Source organism: Panthera onca, chromosome A3, assembly GCF_046562875.1.
Source record: "Panthera onca isolate mPanOnc1 chromosome A3, mPanOnc1 haplotype 2, whole genome shotgun sequence".
Taxonomy (NCBI): Eukaryota; Metazoa; Chordata; class Mammalia; order Carnivora; family Felidae; genus Panthera; species Panthera onca.
In genome coordinates this window covers 111,575,681-111,595,066 of record NC_138341.1, presented here as the reverse complement: position 1 = coordinate 111,595,066, position 19,386 = coordinate 111,575,681, and the positions used below count along the sequence as shown (strand labels likewise).

At 52.2% G+C, this 19,386-nt stretch overlaps 2 long non-coding RNA genes across 2 annotated transcripts; one reads left to right on the top strand and one right to left on the bottom strand.

Annotated features, from left to right (window-relative positions):
• Positions 1-10,477: 10,477 nt before the first annotated feature.
• On the bottom strand, positions 10,478-19,144 carry LOC144615889 (uncharacterized). The gene is made up of 2 exons (XR_013554556.2): positions 18,917-19,144; positions 10,478-14,042 (listed from the first exon to the last, which is right to left on the bottom strand). It is a non-coding gene; the product is annotated as an uncharacterized LOC144615889 (long non-coding RNA).
• On the top strand, positions 14,329-15,453 carry LOC132666123 (uncharacterized). Its single transcript, XR_009604499.3, has 2 exons — positions 14,329-14,610; positions 14,733-15,453. It is a non-coding gene; the product is annotated as an uncharacterized LOC132666123 (long non-coding RNA).
• Positions 19,145-19,386: the final 242 nt, after the last annotated feature.

Here is a 19,386-nt window from a genome sequence, read left to right as displayed (position 1 = left end):
AATGCTCTGGAAAAGAGTCAAAGGTTTACAGCAACCAGCTGACCATCCAGTCAAGAAAAGGCCACCCTCAAAACAGCGTAGAAGGTTCGTGGTAGTTACTCTAGCCCTTGTCCCCTCCCCTCCCTGGAAAAACAGTGTTCTTGGGCTGGACAAGGCAGCAATCTAGTTCCCGACTGCCTCCCTCAAATCAGAGTTTGGGAAGCAGATCTTATTTGCAGCATTCTAACCTGATGAGTGCTTCCTGAAGGGATGGTACCTTTTTCATCCAACTTGGATCTCAGGCAGGAAGAAGCAGCAGGCATTGCTTATGAAAACTGCAGGGAGACTATAGATCCACAGATGCCTGGGTCCGTAGATGGTCTATGGTATGTGCCCACCCATAAGATCTTGTGCCAGGCATTTTGATTGGATGTTCGATTGGTTACTATGAGCCTCTGACTGTTTTCCAGGGCCCCTATATTAGTTCAGTGCAGTTTCTAGTTTTTATTTTTGTTTTGTTTTGATGTTTCCGTGGGAGGGATGAGAGCTTGGAGCTCCTAGTCCGCCATCTTGCTGCCTATGATGATGAGCAATGGATTTGAGCTGAAGGAAGAAGACAAGACAATTGAAATTATCGAGTCTGGGGGCGCCTGGGTGGCTCAGTCGGTTGAGCGTCCGACTTCGGCTCAGGTCATGATCTCATGGTCCGTGAGTTCGAGCCCCGCGTCGGGCTCTGTGCTGACCGCTCAGAGCCTGGAGCCTGTTTTGGATTCTGTGTCTCCCTCTCTCTCTGACCCTCCCCCGTTCATGCTCTGTCTCTCTCTGTCTCAAAAATAAATAAACGTTAAAAAAAAAAAAGAAATTATCGAGTCTGAAGAGTGGGAAGAAAAAAAGAATGAAGAAAAGTGAACAGAGCTAAAAGACTGTGGATACCATTAAAGGAGCAATATATGGATTATGAGAGTCCCATAAGATGAGGAGAAAAAAGGGGCAGAGAGTTTATTTGAAGAAATGATGGCCAAAACCTCCTAAAATCAATGAAGTATATGTATCTGCAAATCCAAAAGGCTGAACCAACCCCCAAGTAGAATATACGCTGATCCACACCGAGGTGCATTATAATCAAACTGTAAAAAGCCCAAACAGAAGCCAAAATCTTGAAAGCAGCATGAGAGAAGTGACTCATCACATACAAGGGATCCTCAGATACAGTTATCAGCCTATTAGCAGAAATTTTGAAGGCCAGCAGGCAGCGAAGGGATACACTTGTAGTGTTAAAAAACAAAAGAAACAAACAAACAAAAAACCTTTCAACTAAGAGTTCTATATCAAAAAGGAAAAAAAAATCTATATTCAGCAAAGTTGTCCTTCAGAAATGAGGTAGAAATTAAGATATTTCAAGATCAGGGATGCCTGGTGGCTCAGTGGGTTGAGCGGCCGACATCAGCTCAGGTCATGATCTCACGGTTTGTGAGTTTGAGCCCTGCGTCGGGCTCTGTGCTGACAGCTCAGAGCCTGGAGCCTGCTTAAGATTCTGTGTGTCCCTCTCTCTCTGCCCCTCCCCCACTCATGCCCTGTCTGTCTCTGTCTCAGAAATAAATAAACATTTTAAAAAATAAAAAAAAAAAAGAAATTTCAAGATCAACAGAAGTTGAGGGAGTTCACTACCATGAGACCTGCCCTACAAGTTTTGCTAAGGAGAGTCCCTCAGGTTGAAATAAAAAGATACTACACCTCAAAGCTGTAGAAGTAAAGACCTCTAGGAAAGGTAAATAATTGGGCAAATATAAAGCAAATATTATTATAATTTTGGTTTGTGACTCCATTTTTTATTTTTGTTTTTTTGTGACTCCATTTTTAAAATTTTCTACAAGGTTTAAAAAACACACAAATAAAACATTCTTATAAATCTCTGTGAGGGGGTATGTAATGTATAAACATGTAATTTGTGACATCAGTACCATAGCTGTATTGGAATAGAGTTTTTGTATGCAATTGAAATTAAGTTGGTATGAACTCAATTAGATGGTTATAACTTCAGGATGTTCTACATAATCCCCATGACAACCATTAGCAGATTTATATTTTATAGGCATTTCTATAGATATCGTAAATATCTATAGAATATACACAAAAGGAAATGAGAAGGGAATTGAAATGTGTCATTACAAAAAAAATCGACTGAACACAAAAAAGGAAATAATGGAGAAAATGAGGGACAAAAAGCCTATACCATACACGGAAAACAATAAAACGACAAAAGTAACTTCTTCCTTTGCAGTGATTACTTTAAATAAAAATGGATTAAACTCTCCAATCAAAGAGCATAAATAGACAGAGTGAATTTAAAAAAACAGGGGCGCTTGGGTGGCTCAGCAGGTTGAGCATCCAACTTCGGCCAGGTCATGATCTTGCATTCTTGGGTTCAAGTCCCACATCAGGCTCTGTGCTGACAGCTTGGAGCCTGGAGCCTTCTTCAGATTCTATGTCTCTTTCTCTCTCTATTCCTCCCCCGCTCACACTCTGTCTCTCTCTCAAAAATGAATAAGCATTAAAAAAAATTTTAATAAAAAAAATATATCCTAGGCTGTTACAAAAGACTCCCATTGGATCCAAAAACCCAAATGGGTCCAAAATGAATGGATGGAAAAAGATACGCAATTCAAATAGTAACCAAAAGAGGGCTGGGGTAGCTGTACTAATATCAGACAAAATAGACATTAGGCCAAATGCTGTTACAAGAAACAAAGAAGGACATTATATATCGATAAAAGTGTTGACTCGACAAGAGACTATAACAATAATAAATGTATATGTAGCAAACAGCAGGGCTCTAATGCGTTGCCTGTTACGCGCCCTGAATGTTAGTTCCATGCAAGCAAGAACTGGATCTGGGTTTCTCACTGCTTTACTCCAGTGCCAGGCACTGCTTTCCATTCTCACTGCTCCCTGCATGTGATCAGCAGCAAAGCAGACCAAGTAGGATCTAGGAATTGTTACCAACCCTCAGGCAGGGGTGTTGGCCACTGGCTGTCCTCAGCTCTCCCAGTTGCCTCCTCCCACCCCCACCTCAGGAGTCTAAGATTCTTCCCCTCCCTCCCCCCCTCCCAGCTTATGGCCAATCGTGAAGGTGAAAAGGAAAGTGTTTAGAATCTCCCCAGCCAAGCCAGAAGCCAAGGACTTGTGGCCACACAGCAAGAAATCCATTGGAGTTCAACCAGTCTGACTGGTTTATGGTACCTATGAAGACATTGAGGCCCAGAGAGGGCAGGGGGCCAGCTGAAGGTCATACAGTGACCTAATGGCAGACCTGGTATTCAGACTCAAGTCTGCTGACTGCTCACACAGGCTCTTTCTGTAAGTTGCCCAGGGAACTGCCCCAGGAACTGCCCCAGGAACTGCCCCAGGAACTGCCCATAACATGGCCAGTTCTCTAAATTCTCCATTCCCTCCCCACTTTTCCTTTCACCCTTCCCTTTCTTCTCTGTTTCTGCAAGACATTCTGTACTCTCCATCCCCACAGCACACAAGGCCACTGATGATCTTTTCTAGATGTAAGAGTTATATCACCTTATTTGACCCCCAGGATGACCCAGGAAAGAAGTGCCTTTTTAAGCCTCGCTTTACAGATTAGATAAACAAAGCCATGTGATAGGAAGAGGTGAGCCAATGAATGTGGGGCTAGAACCTTGCCCAGCCTTTTGACGCCAGGTGTCAAGGCCGGGTCTGCTTTCTCAGATGACCTTGTAGGTATCAAGAGACTTGTTTCAGCAAAAACCATCAGGCTCACTTCCTAGGGAAGGAGCCTTCTAGGCAAAAGGGCTCCTGGCTCCCTTAATCCTATGGATCCCCTCTTTTATCTCAGCATGACCGTGGGTATGGATGTTATTCTCCAAACTGGAGTATGTGGAGAGGTGGGGGCCCAGACTCCAGACTGGAGGCAAGGGCCAGGGTGTGGAGTGTGGCCAGATCTCAACAAACTCAGCACACTTGTGCATTGATAGATACTGAGCTCAACGCTTTGCAGATGTGATCTCAAGTTCATGCCCACCAGGCCCAACAAACTCCAAGCCCTCACTCCCACTTTGCAGGGGAGGACACACGTTCGTTCAGAGGAGGAAGGGGCTTCTAGTACAAGAGTACTCGCAGCTAGTAGCCGGTCTGTGGGACATGTGCTTAACCCCTTCAGTGCCTTAGATCGTGGGTCACGGGGTGTGTGAAAACCCTGGAAATGTATGGAACAGAGTCTGCGTGAGCATGTGGATTTTCCCAGGTCACCCTGATATCTTGTGATTTCTCTTGTCAGGAGTAAGGAGCAGTGAAGGTTGGCCAGGATATTTTTGCTCAGATCACTTGTCTAAGGCCTACTTCTAAAGGGGCCTGACCCACAGGGGGAAGGGGCAGAGCTGTGAGATGAGGCAGGTCTGGCCAAAGCCTGGTGGGGGAGGGATGGCTCAGAACTCAGCAGTTCCTCCCTTCGGTCAGTGGTGGGGAACCCAGGACTGTGGTCAGTGGTGGGATCTGGAGAGGGCTGGGCGTGGGGGGAGTGGGGAGTGTTTCAGGGGGGCGGGGACAGGGACCATGCTTCATCCTTGGATTGGGGAGGGATGGGACGCCTGTGCCTTCAGGAAGACAGTGAGCAGTTGGCAGGAGGCCCTTCGTTCTGGCTGCTGGGAGTTTCTCTCACCCTGGTCACTTGATTCTCTTACTTTTCCTGTCAGTGAGGAAGCTGTTTACTCCCAGAAAGTCATTTATTCCCGATAAGATCAAGCTCATTGTTAACTAGAATTCTCACTTCCTGCCCGGGAGGAGGGAAAGGGTAAGATTCCAACACTCAGAGCCCCATAAACATTCAATGTGAAGGAGGCTTTAGAGAACACACTGTTCAACAGCCGTTGTCTTAACAATGGGGAAACTGAGGCCCCAAGAGAGAAAGAATCAGGGAAAGGGTCAGGTTGCAGCTGAGCCCTAATCCAGCCTCCTGAGATTCCCAGGCCAGGGATCACTCTGCCCCCCATCTAAGCACCCAACAATTCCACAAGCTGGCTTTGGATTTTAAGATTCAACGTGCCATCCTAAGAAAACATGCTAACGAAACAGTGAGACACAATATTTTATTGTAACACTCTAATATAGTCTTATAACAGAACACTCAAATATAACATTCTGACACAGCTTAATATTCTAATTCAACATTTTAGGACAGTTCTAACCCACATTCTAATCAATGCTCCAAAGCAACACAGTACTCTAACACATAACATTACATAACGTCCTGCTACAATATTATAAGACATTGTAACACAACATTCTAATCTAAGCTGCTAAGATGGTATGACATTTCTATATTATTTGAACACAATTCTAATGCAACGTTTTAGAATAACTTTCTAAGTTATTACTCTAATACCGAGGACTCTGAGATTCTAAGCCTCTGAATTCCACTGGATAAGGTGACAAGAGCCCCAGGCATGCCGATCAGTGCTCGCGGCCCCCCACATCTGGCCGTGCCCAGCCTGTCTCTGATCTACAAAGGCCAGGGCACTCCCCTGCTCTGGGGGCCCCCAAGACCCAGGTCAGATGGACTCAGCTTTCGAGCCTCATGGAGGATACTTCTTGAGACATGGGGTGGGGCTCCTTGGCCTCTGGTGGCTATCTCTCCCTATCCTCCCGCCCCTAGGCCCCATGCTTCTGTGGGCTGGGCTGTGCTGGGGGCGGGGGGTGAGGGAAAAGGAAGAAGAGTTGGTTTTGATCCCATTGCGAGCACACTGGGACAGATGAGGACAATCCCAATATTTGGATCAGGCTATTCTTACCACCTTCTACTAGGGTTACTAGGGCCAGGGGTAAGAGAATCTGCCAAGAAACCACAGCCAGGAAGAGGAAGAGAGTCAGGACCTCAAAACAGCATTCACTCTGTCAGGCCTGGGGAATCAGGCTACTGGAGCTTACCCATCAGTAAGAGCAATAGCTTTAGAACTTTTGCTTGGCCAAGGATTCATCAGTCCAGCTAGAGTCTTACCTTGGCCACTCCCTTCCCTCAGGCTTCCCATGATTCATTCCCTCGCTTTTTTTTGGGTCTCTCCTGCTCTAGTGTCACCTCCCCAGTAGCTCTCTCTGACCAAGTTGTCTTAAACAGCAACCCCATCATGTCTGATGAATAGTAGGTGCTCAGTAAGTATCTGTTGAATGAACACATTCAACCGGATGTTTCCGTTAAAAAATTTTTTCCACACAGCAAACATTTGAAACAGTATGAAATGAAGAGTGAATTTCCTGCTTCCCTAGGCTAAGTGGAGTCTTAAAGGCAGGGCACCATTACTCTGTCCCCCTTCCACTCAAAAAGGACATGGCATTTCCTACAGAGACACAGCACGTGCAAAGACCTGGAGGTGTGACCTAGCATTAGTCTCTGGTTCTCGCGATATTTCTCTCTTGGCGATTCTGTTACCATCTCTCGAGCTGTCAGCCGGGGCCACTCATAACATTGCTGGTCTCCTCTCAGAATACCTCAACTCCCCAGGGGTTCAGATTCTCCAAATTTCCTTCAAGCCTCCCTTTCTTCTTCAGCCAATAGGAATGGTTATCCTGCCTCCTTAGAGAGGGTTGGGGGGTGGCAGTCTGTGCATAGAATGAGGTCATGGATGTAAAGTGATATATAAACCGTGACATACTGTGCATCGTAATGACTGAGGGCCCTCTCTGTGCCAGGCATGTGCCTTATTCTTTAGAGATGCCATTGCATTGAATCTACACAATAGCTGGAGGGTGAATTACTCTTGTGCCATTTTGCGGAGGGCGAACAGAGAGGTGGGGTGAATTGCCCAAGGTCACCGAGCTGGAGCCAAACCCAAGAAGTCTGCTCATGTCCAAAGGTTGTGGAAGCTCCAGGGCCGCTGATCCCTCGAGTACCAGGTCTGTAGGATATGAGAATTCCCAATTCCATGAGTACCAGGTGGCCATGACAGAGCAGACGGTCCGGCTTCATAATTTATTTCACTCCCACCCAATTGTTTGCCAAAGGGAGGGGTGGGGGGTGGCTGGTGGCTAGGAGCCTGGGCTGCCCAGTCACGGGGTGGACTTGTCTGATGGCCAGCCAATCCCGGCTGCCGGAGCTGGTGTTGGAAAGGCCCTGGCCCCATCTTGCTGGGACACTCTATCTTTGTCCCTGGACACAAAAGGGGCCTTGTCTTGGCCCGGCAACGCTTATTCCACATGCTCCCGACCGCCCCAGCCCCTCTGCCTCAAGAAAGGCCCACTTTGTCGAATCAAAAGACTAACTTGTTTCTTTTTCAGCGAAACGTGTTGACTGACCTGGTTGATTTATCTTGGGAAAGTGGTGGGCGAGGGAGGGGAGTGAGGTGACAGAGACCAGCAAAATCCAGAAGGCCATGCAGTCGAGCCTGACTTGGGGGTAGGCAGCCAACGTTTACCTGAGACAGAGGCATAGTTGCATACTGAATCTGATCTCAGGGAGTCAGGACAGTCCCGCAACCTCACTGGTTGCAAAAATTCCACCATTTGCTATTCATTTATTTGACTTCAACCTTTGAAGGCAGCTAAAAATGAAAACTTCCTTTGAATGTGAGTGCTCTGCTAATTGCACCTGAGCATGAATTAGTTTTCCTGAAAACAGGGGTGAGTCAGTAGCAAGAGAGAGCAAACATTAGAGAGGGGCCACAAGGAGCTGAGGAGGAGGCCTAGGAGAATGGAGGAAGGTACTACTCACAGATGATGTGGGATTAAGTGAGGAAATATACGTAGACTTTTTTTCTTTTGTAAGTTTCCCCCAAGATTAGTCCTTCTCTATCCACATCCACCAAGCCCTATTGCTTGGAGTTTTCATCCATCCATCCATCCATCCATCCATCCATCCATCTGTCCATCCATGCATCCATGCATGCATGCATCCATCCATCCATGCTTCCATCCATCTGTCCCATCCATCTGTCTTTCCATCCATGTACCCATGCACCCATGCATCCATGCATCCACCCATGCATCCATGCATTCATCTATCCATCCATGCATGCACCCAGGCATGCATGCATGTATTCATCCATGCATCCGTCCATGCATCCATCCATCCATCCATCCATCTGTCCATCCATGCATCCATCCATGCATCCATCCATTCATCCATCCATCCATTCATCCATCCATCCATCCGTCAGTCCATCTGTCCATCCATTCATCCATCCATGCATCCATCCATTCATCCATCCATCCATCCATGCATGCATACATGCATCCATCCAAGAAACATTTGTTAAGCATCTACTGTATGCCAGAGATTCTTTTAGGCACTGGGGCCACAATGGAGAATAAGACCCCTGCTTTCAGGAAGCGTCCACTGTTGTGGGGGCTCCCACTGATCAACAAATAAGCAGATGAGCTAACAGGGTAACTGGGTAAAGCCATGTGCTATGAGGAAATAAGGCAGGGTGGCAGAGCAGAGGTTGGCTGGGGGGGGGGGTGGGCTGTCTGAGGGGGGATGTTTGCCCTGAGATGGGGAAGAAGGAAGGAACCAGCCATGGGGACCCTGGGGGACAAGTGTGCAAGTCAGAGGGAACAGCATACAGGAAGGCTCTGAGGTGGGACCAGTTTGGAATCTTCCAGATACACTGAGGAGGCCAACATGATTAGAACCAAGCATGTGAGTGGGAGAGTGTCAAGGAGTACAGATCCATAGGGCTCGTGGATCCTCAGTGATGCCTTGGACTTTTATTTTGAGTGAGATAGGAAACTGGAAGAGTGTGCACGTGGGTAACATGATCTAATTTTTATTTTCTAAAACGCTCTTCTGGGTGCTGTGTGAAAAATGATAGAGTCTCCTGCAGCCATTCAGGTGAGAGCTCCCAGGGGCTGGGCCTGTGGGATGGGGCCGGGGGGGGGGGCAGTGAACAGAAGTGAAATATATTTTTTAGAGCTAGGACACAGACAATGAATGAATGAATGAATGAACCCTTGAGGTGGGAGCTAGCAAGTGTAGATTCTGATTCCTATTCTGTCACTGAGAACCAGTGTGTCCCTAGGGAAGCCCCCACCGCTCTTGGGGCCCTAGTTTCCCCATTTACAAAGTGAGGAACAGGCAGCTTTGAGTTCCTGAGCCCCTGACACTCTCAGGGGCGGGGACTGTGATCCAGTTACTAATCCAGTCAGGCCTGGCTGGCCCGAGGGCAGCTGCAGAAACCTGGTGTTGATGTAGTGATTCACGCTTGGTCCTTCTGGCTGTGGGCAGAAACTGGGACAGCCGGGGGCCAGAGACTTGCCCGCAGGCTTGGAAAAGCCTGGCAGGATGCCACCACTCAGCTTGGGGGGAGGGAGCCAGGCTGCCAGCACTGGGCTTCCTGATCCCCTCTGGGGACTGATGTCGCAGCCACTGGAGCCACCAAGCGTTCCCCCTCAGCCCAAGCTTGACTCTGCCCCACCTCTGTGGGCGAACGGGAGCTGGTGGTGGGAGAACAGGACCCACTGGGTGCCCACTCAATCCCCTCTCTGCCAGGCACTGGAGGAAGTAGATGTTACTACCCCCATTTTATGGATCAAACTGAAACCCAGAAAGTTGTGGATGGCCAAGCCAAGAGTCACATGTACGTTTGACTAATTCCATGCTCACTCTACTCTGCCTCCTAAGTCTGGAGAGAGCAGGGGTGACAGAGAAGAAAAAGAGAAGCTAAATATCTTTTAATACCTATAGACACTCAAATACACACTTTCACGCTTACCCAGGGCTGAGGACTTTCAAACAAAAGCCTCTTTTTACAGTCTAAGTACAACCTTTTTGCAATGTGGATAAGCCACTTGGCCATTGTTCACAGCTCTTTGGCTGCTCATTTATTCATCTGTACGTTGGGCAAATATTTATCGAGAGCATTCTACATGCCGGGGACTACGTGGGACTCCGAGGAGGGGCGTGCAATGATTAACGAAGAGTGATTTGGTGCCCGTGCCCACCAGCTTATGGTAGAAAGGGTGAGACAGAGATGAACAAAAAACGTTGCTGGAGACTACGGTCATGTTGCAATCGTGGCTTTGAGTAAGTTACTTCCTTCTCTGAGCTTCGGTTTCCTCGTGGTAAAACAGGATGGTTGCAAAAGGGGTTGGTGGAGATACGGCCTGGCCCATGCATGATATGTGCTCATTAAACACCAGCTGTGGCTGTGACCATTTGCTGGGAGCAACATAACTTCAACGGCCAACCAGTTGATAGCTGTGTTAGCGTGGTCCCCCGAGAAGCAGGTGTCAAGATTGGATTCGACAGGCAAGAGATTCTGAGAGAGAGCGAGAACAGGAGAAAACAGGGAGAGGCTTGTGCCGTAATGATGCAAGTCTGGCACTTGGGGGTGGCAAGTGGGGGAGAAGGTCGATCGGATACAGAGAGTCCCAGACCATAGCCCCGTTCCAAGAAAGGCTCGACCGTGCTGATGGGGAGTCCTTGAGCCAAAGTCGGCGTTGGGGGAATGCTGCGTCTCTCCAGGATGGCCTTGTCTTGGAACCCCCCCCCCTCCCATCACGCACAGTCAGGGGCTGAGAGTAGCCCACGGGAAGCGGGGGCTCAGCTGGGGCAAGATGGCTGGGGCTGTCGGTCAAACGTGCTCCCTGGAGCACGAGAGCTGAGTGGCACATTTCCCCAGCTGCCGCAGAAACCACGCTCGGCCCTGGACCCAGAGAGCCCCCAAAACCTACCCCAGCGAGTTCGCGCGGCAGCGTTGTGTGCCCTCAGTGAGACAAGTTCACCGGCTAGGGGAACTATGGGGAGGGGACTTGGCCAATGTCAGAAGACACACACACTCTGGAGAAGTTTTGAATTGTGCAAGATGGAAAAAATCGTGGGAACCAGACCAAAGGAGGGCCCATTGGGACCAGACACTGCTGCCTTTAGGAAGGGGAAGTTGGGACCACTCTTGCAACAGCAAGGCAAATCTGAAAATACACCAAAGAGACAGCTGCTGAGCGCCCTTGCTGTTTAGGGGAAGTGAACTCCGGTGAGGGGGTCCATCTCTGTGGAAGAGAGGTTGCTGGAGTGCCTGGGTCCCACCCAGTTGGCAGGGTCTGGGGTTTCTATGGAAACCTCCCTGACCAGTTGGGAAGGGACCTTTCACTCATCTGGTCCGACCCTCTTATTGTAAAGATAGAGAAACTGAGAACCAAATGGGGGCCAGAGCTGGACAAAGTCCCCTAAGAGTTACAAGCTGCTGAGCTGAGTCTTGAGCCAGGATTCCTGACTCCCAGAGCAGGGCTGAGTCCCCCACAGCCAGCCCGGCCGGCACGGACCAAGGGTCTGCTATGGGAAGAGGGAGGGAGGCAGAGGGGGCAGGGCAGATGCCCAGAGAGGGAGACAGAGGGCCTTGGAGAGGGGACAGGATGACATCTGGAAAAGGATGTGGAGACTCGGCAAGGAGGCTGAGGTTCAAGAGGTATGAGAGCGTAAGAAGGGGGTGGACAGTCAGAGGGGGTTGCGGCTCAGAAGGCAGGAGCCCTGACAGAGGGACAGGGCCGGGACGTGGACCCAATGGCTGGGTCCAGGCTCCGGGGACTCACAGCGGCCTCAGACATGCCGGCAGCTCCTGGAGGCGGCAGGTTCCTCTCCGTACCGGTGGTTCCCCACCTCACACCCCTATACTCCTGGCCACTTGTGCTGCCATCGGAGCAGGAGGGACCGACAATCTTGGGCACTAGTCAGCTCGTGGTGGTTAAAAAAAAAAAAGCCTCAGTAGCACCCATGAAGAATGCATCTCCCAGCTTTGGGAGTCAAGGGGGCCGGAGCTCCCAGCGGCTGGGCTCTACCACAGGGGGTGGGGGGAGGGGGGAGGGTGCACAGGAGGGGGCCCAGAAAGGGCAGAAAACCTCACTCCCGCGAGACGATGCCTTCCTCCCCCCTGGAAGCGCTTAAATGATAACAATAGTACAAGGATGCTTGTCATTAGGAGTATTGTTTGTGAAATCGTGACTCTTGCACCGGCCCCGGTAGGTGACGAGGGCTCTGGTCCCCACTCTGCTCACATCCGGATGCCTCACCTTCTCGGCCATGCAGAGGGCAGGGGGAGCGTGGGCCTGGTCAGAAGAGTGGCCGGTGTGCAACTAGTTACAAGCGGCAAGGGACCTCAGAGGTACCCGCCCCCCCCCCCCCCCCCCCCCCCCGCTCCACCCGCACCTCCCTCCACTTCCCAGATGGGAGAGCTGAGGCCCTTGGAGAGCAGTGATAGTCCAAGGTCACACAGCGGGGTGCTCGGGGCTCCTGTCCCCAGGCAAGGGGTAATTCCAGCAAGCCCACTGGTGCCTTGAAGAGCCCGGCCCCCAGCCAAAGGGCAGAGAGTGATAACTGTCATGGGCTAGTGCTGGCATGAAGGTTCATGCGATCCTTAGCGGTGCTGTGAGGCAGGCACGACTTGCCGTCTCATCTACATGAGGAAGTTTAAACGCGGTACCAAGGGCCACAGAGCTGGGAACTGGTAGAACCAGGACCTGAACCCAGGCAGGCAGGCTCCAGGGCCCAGGCAGTTAACTACTGGGCAGCCTGGCCCTTGTTAGGCGGGCACAGACAAGACTCGGGTAATGACAAGGGTTGTTGATTGGAAGCTACCATTCCTTGGCACTCATGATGGCAGGTGCTGTGTTAAGTGCTCTGTGAAAACGCATCCATAGGGGGCACACGGGTGGCTCGGCTGGCTCAGTGTCCAGCTCCGGATTTTGGCTCGGGCCTCGAGCTCACAGTTCGTGAGTTGGAGCCCCGCATCGGGATGCGTGTTGACAGCGTGGAGCCCACTTGGGATTCATTCTCTCTCTCCCTCTCTCTCTCTCTCTGCCCCTCCCCTGCTCGCGTTCTCTAAACAAACAAACATCACATTCTAATCCCCCATGAGATAGGTTTTTTTTTTTTCAATTTTTTTCAATCTTTATTTATTTTTGGGAGAGAGACAGAGTGTGAGCAGAGGCAGAGGGAGACACAAAATCCGAAGCAGGCTCCAGGCTCCAAGCTGTCAGTACAGAGCCCGACGCGGGGTTCGAACCCACGGACCGCAAGATCATGACCTGAGCCAAAGTCGGACGCTCCACCGACTGAGCCAGCCAGGCGCCCCGAGACAGGTATTTTTATCCCCATTTTTAGATGAGGCACAGAGACATCGTGTCGCTTGCCCATGATCACATAGCAAAGCCCACTGTTTAGACTAGGCCTGGCTGAGGACTTGTATCTTGCTTTTAGGGACCCTTTTCCAGCAGTATCCCCGGAAGGGACTGAACCAGAGATGTCTGCACTGGGCCCTGGATGTTTGTCCAGGGCTCAGACCCTATCAGAGCCCCAGCTAGCTTTAGCCTCAGTCCCTCCCTGGCAAATAGGCTGATGGCCCTGCCTTCCCTAAGCTGTCGTGAGGATTCCTTCCTTCCTCCTCCCTCCCTTCTTTCCTAACACTAATTATGATACCGCATGACATTGTACAGACGTCAGAGTTTATGAAACCTCCCTTCCTTCTCTGACAGTGGCTGTGGTCTTCAGTTGGACAGTATGAGGTGACGCTGGAGGGGGGGAGAGGAGCTGCGGAATAAATAGTTCAACCTTACCCTCCTTCCTCCCATAACCTGCCAGGGCTCCCCATGGGCCAGATCCAACTGGATGCTGGAGAACAGGCAAGGTTATCGGCACGCTCCCAAAAGGCCAGCGTCTCAGGACAGACACCAGGGAGAAGGGTGGGAAGGGGATCCAGGAGGAAAACCACAAGGTCTCCAGCCAAAGGTAGATGCATTATCCTTATTTACTGCCCTATGCTCGGCGTGAGCAGGTCCCGCTGCCTAGACCGGCGAGGTCGCTCGTGAACGTGGAGTAGGCGGTCCGGCTAGGTCATGATGCAAAAAGACACAACCCCCAATTCCCAAGGCTTCTGACGAGGTGAACAACTTTGGGCCCGCCAGCCGGCCACTTGATTTTGGAGACACAGTTTCGACAGAGCAGAGCGACAAGCACTCGATCGCGCCCCCGTTGTCCGCGGCTCCAGTGGCAGCGTCGAGTGGCTGTGAGGAGCTTAAGTACTCATTATTTGGCCGAGAAGGTTGCCAACGCCTGGCTGGAAAACACAAAGGTTCGTTTCTTACCCTGTGGCACGTCCATCTCTAGCTGGCGGCGCCTCTCCTCCGTGTTGTCCTCGGTCAGGCACCCAAGCTGGCCAGTCTCCCCGGCAGGGGTGGGGATGAGAGGTAGTCACCGCTCTCAAGGCTTCCACTGGGAAGACGCATGCTTCCCTTCCACGCGCCGCGGATGTCTGGCTAATTCAAGCCCCACAGCCACGCCCAACTCCAGGGGCAGGAAAGCGCGATCCCCCCGCGTGCCCTGCACGAGGAGAGGCAGACGCCGACACTGGGCCGCGCGCCTAACGACCGTGGCCAGCGAACGTGGCAGACGGTACGGAAGGGGAGGGCCGGCGACGCCGTGTTTCACAGCGAACCTCGCTGGACTTCGTCGTGGGCGCAGGGCTCAGCTAAGCCAGGAGGGTTCAAGTGCAGGGAGTGAAGAAACTGGAGAAGACAGACATGGCGCCCCAGCCTTGCTCCCCCACGTTGTCATGGCACCTGTGAGGTCAACAACCGTGAGACCAGAGGATCACCGGGTCCTTTCCTTAGGATGCAACATTGAATGTGTGTCAGGCGGGGAAGCTAGGTCTTGGGTGGGGTGGGGGGGAGGCTAGGTCTTGGGGTGGGGAGGGCGTGAAGAGGGTCTTGGGGGTAGACTCCCAGGAGCTCCCTTCTCTCCCCATCAGGGACCGGAAGCCAGCCAAGGACCCCAGAGGTCTTGGCCCAATTGCGGGCTTGATGACCGGTCACCTTCCAGCCATGTGAACTTGGCAGGTCTCTGAGCCTGTTTCCTTGGCTGTAACCCTCGTGTGGTTCTCATGATGAAATCCTGGCATCAGCAGCATCAGCACCCACGGGGAACTGGTGCGCACTTCTAAGTCTTGGGCCTTGCCCCGCACCCGCTGAACAGACACCCCTGGCCGTGGGGCCCAGCACTCTGGGTTTTCACACGTCTCCCAAGTGACTGAAGCTTGCTCAAGTGTGACGATCACTGGGATAGAGAGAGGCTGAAACCGATGGAGGTGCGCAAAGCCCCAGCACAACCCCGCGTTGCTTGCAGCCTTCCCCGCCTCCGTGACTGGCAACTGCATTCTTCCTGCAGACAAAAGGCCCAGAGTCCTCCCGGATCAGGGTTCTCCAAACCCAAGCCCGCGGCGGAACCTTTAGTTCTCATTAGGAGGTTAAAAACTTCTTGTTATAAAATAAATACATCACGGGGACGTAAAGCGCAGCGTAAGGAATCTAGTCCATAAGAGTGTCATAATGCCGTGCGGTGACAGATGGTAAGTGGTCTTACGGTGAGCGGTTCGTAACGTGTATAAATGTCGGATCAGGACGCATACACCTGAAACTCACATAATATTGTGTGTCGACGAGACTTCAATTAAAAAACACGTGTCTAAGGGTGCCCCTTGCTCACCGCCTCCTCCACTCCCGCGGCACCAGCCTCCTCCGTCCTGCACTTGCTGTAATAACTTTCCAGCCACCTCTGCCCTCGCCCCTGCAGCACCTCCTCACCCCTGCAGCCAGAGGAGCCTCTTAAAAATGAAATCAGATTATTCTACTCCTCTGCTCAGAACCTCCGACGATTCCCATCTCACTCCGCTGTCGGCCAGGCCCGATCCCCCTCCGGCCCCCCCACCCCACTCCGACACCCCCCCAACACCCTCCCCTCCCCGGCTCTGCAGCAGCCCCTCCGACCTGCCAGACTCGCTCCCACCCCGGGGTCTTGACTCCAGCCCTTTCCTCGGCCGTACACCCTTCTCTGGGTGTCCCCGCACGGCTCTCGTGCCCTCACCTCTAGATCCTGTCCAAATGTCACCACCTGAGAGAAGGCCTCTCTGACGCCATTGTGTGCTGTCCCCTCCTCCCGCCCTTTTTTTTCCCCTCCATAGCACTTACCACCACCTGACACACATCTTTATTGTTTCTCTGTTTATTGTCTGCCTCTTCCCACTCGGACGCGAGGTCCGTGGGGCCAGGACCCGCCTGTTTTCACTGCTGTGTCTACGACGCCTGTAATATTGCCTGCACAGAACAGGCTCTTGGTAAATGTTTGTTGAGTGGATGATTGAATAAATAAGTGAATTTTTTTTTAAAAAAAAACCTAATGGGAAATGCCAGTTGCCCAACCTGCTCCCGCTGGCATTGAGTCCGCCCAGGGCCCTGGCTGCGGCCAGTGCAAGGCCACCTCCGTGGGCACCCCCAAGGGTGACATGGCAGAAAGCTCCCAGGACTGGGGATCTGGGCTCTGGTGCACGGCTCCGGGATCGGCAGGTCGGAGACCCCATCTCTGCTCTCCAGCTGTCCAGCCCTGTGACCCCGGGGCAAATCCCACTACCTCTCTGATCCTCAGTCTTCTCATCTTTAAAATGGGAATGATGAGAATAATGTGCACCTTCTACCTTCTGGGGCTTTACCTTCTACATGTAAAGGGCACAGCCCCGCACCCGGTATCTCCTAGACACACAGCCCGTGGGGATTACTAGCACAAAATTATTGCTATTGTTTTGTTCCCTCCTCAGTTTGGCTCAGTGGCCCAAGGTATTTGGGCAGCAGGAGGACTTGTCGATAGTGTACTTGGCTTCAGGGAAAGAGGGCTTGAGTTAGAGCCCTAGCAGCTGCTGCCTTGCTGTGTGACTTCGCACGAGTCGCTAGCCCTTTCTGGGCCGCCAGTTCTCCATCTGAGGAATGCAAGTACGGGGCGTGGAAGGGGACAGTCCCCACGATCCTTGCGGCTGGCCTCCCTCGGTCCTTCCGGAGGACCAGGCCCCGCGCCCACGGATCCCTCAGCGTGGCGCACACCAGGGCAGTCCCACGCTGCCCTCCCTCCCTCTTCACTGGTGCCACAGGGAGGGGTGGGAGGAGCCCCGGGGCGAGAGGCAGTACAAAGTTGGGGCCCAGAGTGCCTGAAGTCCGGATCTAAACTGGAGCTTCTCCTCCGGGGGCTGCCCCACTTGCAGCGGTTGGCTTAGCCTCTTGGGCCTTGGTGCCCTCATCCGGAAAATGGGAATAACTGTAACTTGGGAGGATGAAGTCAATTGTTACGTGCAACGCATTTAGACAAGCGCCTGGCACAGAACACCCCTGTTTTACTATTAGCTGTTATTATTACTAATAGCCCCAGCCGGGCTTTGGACCAAGCACCGTGCTAAATGTCTTACAAACTTGGATTAAATTCTCGCAAAAACCCTATGACTTTCTGGTCTCCCTTTGAGAGGTGAACAAGTTTGGCTCAGAGACATGCCGCTTGCCCAAGGTCACACAGCTTGCAGGGAGAGCTGGGTGCAGGCACAGTACTCTATCAGAGCCACTTCTTTCCCTCACTACGGTGTGTCCTCTCAGGTCTCTGTTACACCGATGGGGAAACTGAGGCTCAGAGAGCTGAATCCTGGGCTCTAGTCCTCCTGGGACTCTCACCAGAGCCTTCTTGAACCCAGGCAACATGGTACCCGGAGGCAGATCTATGGGACAGATTCACTCCCATTCATGGAGAAGAAAACCGAGGCTCAGGAGACACGGGAGCTCTCCCCAGGGGCACAAGGTGGGGGGCAGAGACAGTTCTGGGCCCGTGGACGGGGAGGCTTCTGAAAGAAGGGGCCCATCTCTCAGCCCTGCAGCCCCCACTTCTCCTCCATCTGTCTGCTTTATGACCTGTTTTATGAGCACGGCCTGGCGGCTTCCACGTTGCCATGGGAACCAGCTTGGTGCGGACTCCAGGCAGCTCCATCTGGGATTGGCAATTTTAAGTCGGGAGCTGCTCCTGGGGGGGTGGTGGGGATCCAAAGGTTGGGGTCTATGGGGCCCCGGGGGTGCACGGTGCCTGCCGGTTCCTCTGCTCTGCTCCGGCTCCTGGGTGCCGAGGAGCTCAGGAATCTTGCAGCTGGGAGATCGTGGGGCCCCTGAAGTCCTGGAGGGGACTGGGGTTGCCTGGGAAATGAGACGGGGCCACTGAGCAGAGGCATGGAGAGCCAACAGGGCTGGAGGGGGTAGACCCACATGCTAAGGGACCCACAGAGACACAAGGACAGCCACTCTGAAAGTCGTGACACTCACACACGCACACGAAGAGAGATATGCACACGGCAGCCACTGGGAAAGAGGCAGAAATCCAGAGGGGTGCTCGGGTGTCCAGAGAAGCACACAGAGGGCACCTGAGCACCCAGAGACACATATACAAAAGGACAGACAGACATGCATCCCTCACCAGCTGCGTGACCTAGGTCCATTGCCTGACCTCTCTGAACCTCAGTCTTGTCTTCTGTCAAATGGGCCTCATAATCCCCAGCTCATGAGGACAGGGGAGAGGTGATGAGAAAAATGCCTGCACAAACTTAGAGGCCTTTATCGACTCTACCAATATGTGCCGGGCACCTTCCATGTTCCAGATAGCTTTTCTGAGAAGCAAGCTAACAAGAGTCTGCTCTCAAGGAGCTTGCGATCTAGTTGGGGAGATAACAAAGGCATAAACCAAACAGTTTTGAATAGTGAGACTCGGCCAAGGAGAGTGAGTCGGTCGAGAGAGAGATCAGGGTGGTCAGGGAAGGCTTCTCCGGGGAGGCAATAGTCGCCTGAGTTGGATGGGATGGGGCTGGACGTGGAAGGATGGAGAGAAGGACCTTCCAGTCAGCAGGAGCAGTGGGTGCAAAGGACTTGAGGTCAGAGCAGGGCATTCCTGGAGCCCCAAGTAGGACACTGCAGGGGAGGGTGAGGGGCAAACGAGGAGTCTGAGGGCAACTGGGGGCCAGATCAGCTAGGACCCTCTCAGGCCACGTTATGGGCTGTGGGTTTCATGACGCGTGAGACGGGACCCACTCAAGGGTTTCCATCAGGAGACGAGCTGGTCAGAATTACATCTTAGTAAGTTCACCTTGGCTGCTGGGAGGAAAGTGTCTGCATGGGGTAGGTAACACCGGACATAAGAAGACCAGAATGAAGGCGGTGGCAGCATCCAGGGGAGAGGCGACTGTGGGCTGTCATCGGATACTGGCCATGGCGGTGGAGAGAGACGGCCGTGAACTTGTGCCTTCAGGGCATTTTTGTTGAGCTCCTACACCGCACCAAGCACACCGTTACAGGCACTGGAGGCACAGCAGCCCACGACAACAGAAATCCCTGCCCTCCCGGGTATACGATCTAGACAAAGGTAACCAGGTAACCGAGTAAACGAATTGTATTGTAACCAAAAGATCAACAGGTAAAGAATGGCTCTGTGTGCTGTGGAGGAAAACAAAGCAGGGAAGGGAGGGGTGGGGAGGCCAGGGAGGGGCAGAAAGGCCTCACTGAGAAGGTGACATTTGGGCAAAGATCTTAAGGAGGTGCCAGAGTGAAATTAGGGGT